Source organism: Octodon degus, unplaced genomic scaffold (genome assembly GCF_000260255.1).
Source record: "Octodon degus isolate 3935 unplaced genomic scaffold, OctDeg1.0 scaffold00021, whole genome shotgun sequence".
Lineage (NCBI taxonomy): Eukaryota > Metazoa > Chordata > Mammalia > Rodentia > Octodontidae > Octodon > Octodon degus.
The window spans coordinates 14,937,143-14,947,133 of NW_004524597.1; the positions used below are offsets into that span (position 1 = coordinate 14,937,143).

The 9,991-nt window shown below is 45.9% G+C and overlaps 2 pseudogenes; one reads left to right on the forward strand and one right to left on the reverse strand.

Annotated features, from left to right (window-relative positions):
• Positions 1-2,782: 2,782 nt before the first annotated feature.
• On the forward strand, positions 2,783-3,686 carry LOC101583070 (annotated as a pseudogene).
• Positions 3,687-4,876: 1,190 nt separating this feature from the next.
• Positions 4,877-5,038, reverse strand: LOC111815790 (annotated as a pseudogene).
• Positions 5,039-9,991: the final 4,953 nt, after the last annotated feature.

Sequence of the window (9,991 nt, forward strand, 5' to 3'; positions counted from 1 at the left end):
GAGAGAGAGAGAGAGAGAGAGAGAGAGAGAGAGAGAGAGACATGGGTGGGTGAGTGGAGGCTAGGGAGTAGAAGTGAATGGTTGGACCAATGAGTAAGTAAACACAATCAGGGACTCATTCAAGGGCCAGATATAGGGAGATCCATGGCCCAAGGGCAATGGTCAGAAATGTGGAGAGCCAGGGCACAAAAGGAGGGCTTCCAGCATCTTCGAGCAGTGAGCAGCGCAGAGAACCCAACATGTAGAGCCGCCCCAGTGTCCCAGGTGAAGGTGCCTTCACAGTAGGGTTGAGTGAGGAGTTTCAGTTCACATGGATGGGCTCTGACTCAGGACCAGGGTATGCTGGAGGAAGGCTTACATGCCAGCTCCAAGGAATAAGATGATATCAGAAGTATAGGTTTTGGGGCTCATAGCTAAAATGTCCCCAAACCAGGCATGGTGGTACATGCCTATAATCCCAGAACTTGGGAGGCTGAGACAGGAGGATTGCTGTGAGTTTGAGGCCTGCCTGGGCTACATAGTGAGCTCACAACCAGCCTGAACTACATCGCAAGACTGTGTCTTGAAATTAAATAAATGAGGACTGGGGAGATGGCTCAGTAGGATAAGCACTTGACTGGCAAACGCAAGGATCTGAGTTCAATCCCTGGTTCCTAAATAAATAAATAAATAAATGTCCTCCAAAATCTCATTGATCATAGATGGAGCTTTGGGGAAGTGATTGGATCATGGGGTGTGACACTTCTTAGTGGATTAGTCCACCGGTGTGTTTACAGCTAGATGTGATATTAAGAGGTGACACCTCCAAGAGGAGGTGGATCACTGGAGGTGTGGCCAGAAGGGTCCATCTGTCCATCTGTCTGTTCTTCCATCTGTCTGTCTGTCTGTTCTTCTGTCCATCCGTCTGTGTGTTCCTGCCACCAGGCCATGAGCTGTTTCTCCTCTGCCATCCTCCCCTGCCTTGGAGCCAGCTGGCTATGGACCGAACCCTCTGCAAGCCAGAACTGTGAGCCAAAGCAAACCTTTCCTCTTTATAGTCGTGAATATTGGGTACTGTTTCGGCAGTGAGAAACTAAGACAAGGGGTCAGTCACAAACACCCAAAGAAAGCTGGATTTGGGCTGTGTCTTTAAGACGCGCTCCCTGATCACCCAATGCATCTGAACTGGTGAGTTGTCCCACACTGTCTTTGTCACAAGAACAAGGGTGGTCCTTATAACCCTTGCCCAAAGCCTTCTTCATAAGCTCAGCCTCGTCAGTCACCTTCCCTGCTGTATGTCACGGCAGGGCTGGTAGCCTGTAGGTTGCTGCAGTCCAGGAGACAGAACAGCAGTTTCTGTCATGAACTTTTGGGTGAACACCCAAACCAACATGGTCCAGAGTAGAGAGAAGAGGGTTTTGACACGAAGTGGGTTGAAATGTTTTTCCATTTGACTTTTCCACATATGCATCCTCTTATCCCAAAAAGGCAGAAAGAGTCTCTACGGGCAAGCCAGTTACCAGCTTCAGTTACGCAGCAGTTGTTGATTTTTGCTGCACATCAAAGAGGCTTATGATGCTGACATCCAAGCCTGACACAGAGAATCTGAGTATGTGGCCTGGGAGTGGTGAGCGCTGCCCAGGTGACATTGTGTGCACCTGGGACTGCGACCCACTGAGCTGCAGACACATCATCTCTGCCCCTCTGCCACTCACAAGGCTGCTCAGTTCCTACATTGGAGTTTTACCTCTGCTATTACTTACTCACTTCTTTGACTATCTGAAGCACGCACTCAGGGTTACAAGATGGGCAGATGTGTGATCAGGCTTCAGGATTCTTTCAGAGGGCAAGTGTTCTCCTGAAATAAAAGTTTTCCTCCCTCTAAACCTTTCCATAAAGAGACAACCACAAGACCACTCAGTGGACAGCCGCAAGATCACTCAGTGGACAACCACAAGGCCACTCAGTGGACAACTGCAATCCAGCTAGGTCAATCTGAAGTGGCTGAAGTGGTTCCAACATCTTCCATCACTGTGAGGAAGGAAGGGAAGGAGTGGCTACCACACAAGAGCACAGGCTGTCAGCTACAATCAAGGCTTGACCACAGGCCAGAGGCAGGTACAGCAAACACTGCAGGGTTTGACTCTGAGGCAAGTAGGGTGGAATCAAGTGGTTGCTGCAGTTGAGGGCTCTTCCTTTCCTCCTTGGGGACCAGATCTGAGGGACTTTGGAGCAATAAAATCAAGTTACCAGGAGATACCATCTGCTTAGAGACCACAATCTGGTCCCCCCATCATGCCTGGGTGGTCTTTTCCCCACATTGTGTGTGTGTGTGGTGGGGGTCCAGCTTCATTTTACTTTTCTTAAGTACAATTTTGATTTTAGGATAATTAAAATACACCCAAGGGGGCTGGGGAGATGGCTCAGTGGAATAGACGCTTCCCTGGCAAGCGCAAGGGCCTGAGTTCAATCCCTGGTTCTGAAAAAAAAACCAAAAAAAATACACCCAAGGTCCAAGTGAGAAGTGACCATTTTGTAAATCACCCAAGGCCATTTACAAAACCACAATTTGTCCCTAGGAAGGGACAGGAGGAACACACATTAACTATCTTCACACCCACCCCACAATAAAAACTATTCCTGTGACCCCATTTTACATATGGATAAACTGAGGTTCCAAAAGGCAAAGTGACTCATGCATCTCACTGCATATTTAACTATGCTCAGGCTTTCCGTGCTGCCCAGGCAGGGTCCATAGGGCGTTATTCTTGATTCCCATCATAACTTAAAGGGAAACTTCACAATGTCCGGAGCCCTTGATATCCTGCAAATGAAGGAGGAGGACGTCCTCAAGTTCTTTGCTTCAGGAACCCACGTAGGTGGCACCAACCTGGATTTCCAGATGGAGCAGTATATCTATAAAAGGAAAAGTGATGGAATCTACACCATAAATCTGAAGTGGACTTGGGAGAAGCTCCTTCTGGCAGCTCCAGCCATAGTGGCCACTGAAAACCCCGCCGACAGCATCATGTCCTCCAGGAGCACCTGCCAGCGGGCTCTGCTGAAGTTTGCTGCTGCCACTGGAGCTACTCCTCTCACTGGCTGCTTCATGCCCGGAACCTTTACTAACCAGATCCAGGCAGCCTTCCGAGATCCCCATCAGTAACCACCAGAAGAGCCACGTCTTCTGGTGGTTACTGACCCGAGGGCTGACCACCAGCCCCTAACGGAGGCATCTTATGTCAATCTGCCAACCATTGCTCTGTGCAACATGGATTCTCCTCTGCGCTATGTGGACATTGCCATCCAGTGCAACATTAAGGGAGCTCACTCTGTGGGTCTGATGGTGGATGCTGGCCCGGGAAGTGCTGCACATGCGTGGCACCATCTCCCGTGAACACCCATGGGAAGTCATGCCTGATCTCTACTACCAGGATCCTGAAGAGATTGAAATAGAAGAGCAAGCTGCTGCTGAAAAGGCTGTGACCAAGGAGGAATTTCAGGGAGAATGGAGTGCACCAGCTCCAGAGTTCACTGCTGCTCAGCCTGAGGTCGCGGACTGGTCCGAGGGCATGCAGGTGCCCTCTGTGCCCATTCAGCAGTTTCCTACTGAAGACTGGAGTGCTCAGCCGGCCACAGAAGATTGGTCTGCAGCCCCTACCACGCAGGCCACTGAGTGGGCAGGAACCACTACCGAGTGGTCTTGAGCTGTTCTGCCAATGCTTAAGCAAAATGGGAATGAGGCTGATGAAAAATAAAACAATTTCTAAGAAAAAAATAAACTATACTCGGCATCATCTGTCAAGCAGAGGGGATGGTAGTGATGGCACCTGGGCTGTCAGTCAAGCAGGTCCAGGCTTGGAATTTGACTTCTCCTCCTTGCCTCAAATAATCCTGGCAACTCCTTTTCCATATGTGTAAGAGCAGGACTTGATAATGCTGGTGGAGCAAGGTTGCTATGAGCATTCAAGGGGGTCACCCCTGAGAGGTGCAGAGCGTCATCCCCGTATAGGTGGGCACAGGACAGAGGTCATTGAAAACAAAAGTGGCTGCGGTCTGGAGCACATTCAAGATCGCTGGGGCCAGCAAGATAGCTCAGTGGACTAAGTGCCTGCTTAGGCAAATGCAGGGACTGTGGTTCCGTCCCTAGCACCACATGCCATGCCAGCCCCACCCCCAGGGTGCGCTGAGCCAGCCAGAGTCTGGGGCATAGTGGTGTGCACCTGTAGTCCCAGCAGTGGGGAGGCTGAAAACAGGAGGATCACCAGGAGTCTGAGCTGCTTAGTGAGACCCTGTACCAACCAAATACGTTTTTAAAAAATGATCGTCAATAAGCTGAAGTCCTCACCGTGCTTGCTCTCCTAGATACAGTGGGGTGTCTGGGGGAGATGCAGGCTTTCCTTTCAAAGGACTTGCAGCCTTGACTCAGCCATGACAGAAGGAAGCCACGGAAGCCAAAACCAAGAGACCTTTGGAATTGTGTGGGTCAGGCAGGGTACTTCCAGTTGTGAAGCCAGTATCTATTGACCGAAATTAGCTTCTAAAATTGTGCTTACTGGATCATTACTGGAAGAATTGGACTTAAGTTTAATTTTAAACTCTCAGTCTAAGGTGTCAAGATTGGAGTAAAGTTATGAGCTTGAGATGTACACATCTTCAGGGCTGGCTTCATCAGTGGGTTAGCATCTTTCAGTAACAAATGATTCATTATGCCACCTTTATAAGGCTGAAATAAAATTCACAGGTAATATAAGGACAGATAGGGGCTGAGGAGGTAGCTTGGTGGTCTAAGCACCTGCCTGGAAAGTGCAAGGACTCGGGTTCGATCCCCGGTACCGCATGCCTTGCTGTTGTGATGGCCACTTAAACCGGGTGTGCACATGCCTGTCATCCCAACACTGCAGAGGCTGAGACAGGAAGATCACTACCAGTCCAAGCTGCGTAGGGAGACTCTGTACCAAGTCAATCAATCAATCAATCAAACAACAAATAAAAAAAATTTTTTTTTAAAAAACCCCATATACTACATTTGATCTTAGCCAAAAGACCGAGAAGTGATATAATAATTCTGAAATGAAATTCACTCGTAATATAATTTACCTAGTAATAGAGAAGCAATATAGTTCTCTGTATATAATATAAGAGAGAACAAAGAGCAGATTTATATGAAAACGCATATTTTAATATGTAAATGTTCACACAACTCCATTGGGCGTAATGAAGCAACCACACTCTGCACTGTTACGAGATGCGACATAGCATGCATCTTGTTAATAGCTTCACTTTATTTTTACCCAATTAGAAGCCTGCCTGTGTGGGGAGAGGCACACACAGTAACACCTCCCTCGGGAGGCCTTGCTGCAGATTAGCAATTTATGCGCTCCCGTAGGCAGAACACGTACTGATTAGCATTTCCCAGGGGCATGCCTGTCTTTTCATGCCCAAACTTCATACAATATTATCTTTGTGTCTCAAAAACTCAATCCAACATTGTAAACAACATGCTACCTAGATCAATTCAGTTTATTTATTTATTTACTTATTTTTATTTTAGGACAGGGTCTACAGGGTCACATTGCGTAGATCGGACTCGTAGTGATCCTCCTGTTTACAGCCTCCCACATGCTGGGATTACGGGTGTGCACCACCATGCCCAGTCTCCATCACCATCTCAGCATGCCCCAGGGGTGGGGCTGGCACGGCAGGCCCGGGGATCGAACTCCCAGCCCCTGCATCTACCTAAGCAGGCACTTTATATGTAGATTAATTCTGACGCTCTGCTCTCCCTGTAAAACACAAAGATCTCAGTCAGAGAAGCACTTCTGATTTTCAACAAAAGAGACATGGATCTCCTAGGTCACCACTGCTAAGGCAACCTACCTCACTATGAACAAAGCCATAGTTTATTTTATTTTATTTTATTTTATTTGGTACAGGCTCTCACTACACAGTTCAGACTCATAGTGATCCTCCTGTTTTCAGCCTCCCTAGCAGCTGGGATGACAGGTGTGAACCACCACACCCAGACTCCATCACAGGCTCAGCACGCCCTGGGGGCAGGGCCAGCAAAGCATGTGGTACCGGGGATTGAACCCCAGTCCTTACACTTGCCTAAGCAAGTGCTTAGTCTGCTGAGCTATCTTGCCGGCCCTTGCTTTCTCTTTTTAATCACCTTTTGGAATATAACTCATGTGTAATAACCTGAATCCATTCAACATATGCAATTCAATTTACTCAGACAGGTAGACAGATACCCCTGGAAAACTATTACCAAAGAACACACCCGTCACTCCCAACTATCCTTATGCCCCTTTGGAGCCCATCCCTCTGACCACTCCTATCCCCAGCCGCAGAACTATAGCAACCATTTCCTAATGAGGGGCTTGATTATGTGATGCCCTAGGTAATCTCTGATCCAAATGAGAGTTTGTCGCTTATATAGCCATATCATTGTGTTTTGGATATATTTTAGGGAATTGGTTGGAGATTTGGAAATAATGAATTATGATGTTCTCATTTTGAAATAACAGCAAGTAGAACTTCTTGGGGAAGAGGAAATAGACATACTTTTCTCTATTCCTCCCACAAAGTAAACCTGAAAGTCCCAGAGGTTACAGATACAACAACCATAAGCAGATTTTGAGAGGTGGGAAGGAGGAGCAGGGAGAGTCCTTGGGATCTGAGGGACTGCAAAGGAGTGAGCGCTTGGAGAGCCCTGTTGGCCTCCTCTATCCCAGGACTGAGACAGAAAAAGCTGGAAACCCCGGAGCACCAATGTCTAAGACAAAAACAGCTTCAACAAAACCTACCCTTTCTAGGTGAAGGATCAAGAAACAGGAAGCTCACAAGACAAAGGAGTTTTAGATAATAACTCCTCTATTGTATCTAAATGCAGAAGATTCTGTAGCTTTACCCATACCAGCCCTGATGAAGACCACGTGGAGGGGGCAGACTTCCTGCCCTGCACCTATCACCACCTCTGGAATGATGTCAAATGGACCCAGTGAACTCAGGACTTGGACTGCTGTCCCTTGGCAAAGGGCCTGCCCCGGTTGGCTGTTAGCATCAGCATCCACTACCAAGGGGGCTGGAATTCTCAACTGAACTTGGTAATTACATGAAATTCAGCTGCCTGGGTGGCAACAGTGGAAATGTGGACATCGGCACCTTTCATTTACCCTCCCTGACTTACGACAGAATTCGTCCTCTAGGAGTGTTAGGGTTTTTGCTTCAACCACTAAAATTGAGATAACCTGATTAAGAGTGAAGGAAAGCCTGCTGTATTTATCTATAACATTATTTACTGTGTTCTTTCCTCTTCCCAATACTCTGAAGCTCCTCCTTTATTTATTTACTTATTTATTTGCTTTAATGATGCTGAGGATGAAACCTAGGGTCTTGCACATGCTAGGCAAGCCCTCTTGCCATGAGTCACCCTCCTCTCCCAGAGTTCCCTCTTTTCTTGTTTCCTTCCTGATTAAAAAACAAAACAGACTGCCAGAGCAGATCTTTCAGGATAGATTTTTGTAACATAGTTTCCTTCCATCTAAAATCATTGTGATTTCCCTTTGGTTCCTGACAGATATCTTTGCCAAGGATAGGTTTCTCTGCTGAGAACTCAGTTGTCATTCAAATTATTTTTCCCCTCTTGGTAACCTGCCCTGTTCTTTGGCTGCTCTCAGCTTTTTCTTTGCTTTAGTGTTCAGGAGCTTAATTATGGTGTCTTGGGTTAGTTCTCTGAATCAGGACATTTCTGTTTCCTGATAAATTTGGGAGATTTTCAGTCATATTTTACTTTTCCAATTTCTTTTTCCTCTCCCCCAGGACTTTAGTGACACAAATGTTAGGCATTTTGCTATAACTGCATAGGTAGCTGAGTCTCCACATTATTTTGTTTTTGTCAATTTTTCTCTCTGTTGTTGATTGAATCACCTTAGTTTTTCAATTAATTTGTTTTTTTCAGTGGGGATTGAACTCAGGACCTTGTGCTTGCCAGGCAGGCGCTGTGCCCGCTGAGCTATATTCCCAGCCGAATTACCTTATTGTGCTGTATTCCAGCTGATTCTTTCCTCTCTCCCTTCCATTCCGCTGCCAGCTAACCACTGAGGTTTTCATTTTGGTTATTGATTTTCAGTATAATTTCCATCTATACCTTCTTTATATCTTCTATTTCTTTTCTCAACAATCCTATTTCTTTGGTAAGGATATCTAATTGCTTAAATTTGTTTCAGTCATGTTTGTAAATGCTTGTTGAAGGATTTTTGTCATGGTTTCTATGACAAAATTCTAACATCTCTGTCATCTTTCTGGTAGTATCTGCTGACTGCCTTTTTAATTCAGTTTGAGATCTTCCTGGTTCTTGGCATGACAGGTGAGTTTTTAATTGAAAGCTTGACATTTTTGTGTTCTCCTAAGAGACTGAATTGTGCAGAAACCTTCTGTGATAGTGGCTTTCTCTGATGTGGTTTTAGCAGGACCAGTGGTCAGGGTGCTGCCTAGCTACTGCCGGAAAAAGGTAGATATTTCCACTATTCTATTATTTCTGTCAGCCAACTAACATGAGTTTCTTGGTATTACTGAGTGGTGTTTACAGGCCCAGCTTCCTTCATGGTCTTCACCAATACCAGGGTGGGGCAGCCTGTTTGCCACTGGAAAATGGTGGAAATTCTAATTACTCCAACACTGGACAATGGTAGAAATCCTAACTACTCACTAGGCCCCTCCAACATCATCCCAGCTGCAGTTTCGAGGGTTGAACTTTCAATACAACTGCCTCAGCTTCCTAAGTACAAGGATATCTGATTTAGGAATGTTTACTAAATTGTGCTGGGTTCAGTGGCTCACACCTATACTTCCAGCAAGTCAGGAGGCAGAGACAGGAGGTCACAAGTTCAAAGGCAATGTGGGTAACTTAGCCAGATCCTGTCCCAAGATAAAAAAGTCTGGAGTTGTAGCTCAGGGATAAGAGCATTTTCCTAGCATATGCCAGGCCCTGGATTCAACCCCTAGTGGGACAAAATAATGAAGAAAAAAAAATTACTGAATTGCAACATATTTATGCACAGAGGACTATAGGACAATGCCAAGGAATAACCATCACTACACATAAGAACATGGAGAAATCTCATAGAAATTATGTCGAGTGGAGGGAGCCAGTCATAAGGGATACTTATGGTTAGATTCCATTTATTTGAAATTCTGAAACAAGCAAAACTAATCTATGGCGATTGAAGTCACAGTGGCAGTTGTTGGGGGAGGGCACGCTGACTAGTAAGGCTGTGAAGAAACTTGCTTCCAGGGACATGGAGATTTCTGTGCTTGATCCAGGAAGCAGTTACTTGGGTCCTTCCAGTAGATGCTCCTTGACTTAGGATGGAGTTGTATCCTGAAAAGTCCACTGTAAGCTGAAAACCTGATTATATTGTGAGTATGTTGAATGGCCCCGATCTGCCCAACATCCTCGCTTACAATGCAGTGTGCTGTAGTGTGTCAGTCATTTCTCCTAGGGATAGTGTGGCTGACAGGGCTGCAGGGCTTGCCACTGCCCAATGTCATGAGAGAGAATCATACTGTGTGTATCACTAGACCTAGAAAAGACTGAAATTCAAAATTTCAAATAGAGTTTCTATTAAATGTGTATCACTTTTGCACCATTGTAAAGAAAAAAAAATCCTAAATTTAACCATCCTAAATTGGAGGCTGGCTGTGTATGTAGCAATTAATAAGCCATACACTTAAAATGTACAGATCCTTTGGGGCTTGGTGGTTCATTCCTATAATCTCAGAACTCTGGAGGCTGAGGCAGGAGATACTGTGAGTTCAAAGCCAGCCTCAGCTACACAGAGAATTCAAGGCCAGCTGGGACTACATAGTAACTGAGACTCTGTCTAGAAAACACAAAACAGCAATGAAAAGATGTGTGTCTCTCACTGGATATGAATGAGCTTTTAAAAAGCATGGGTTGAGGGACCAGGGATATAGCTCAGTGGTATAAGTGCCTGCCTGGCAAGTG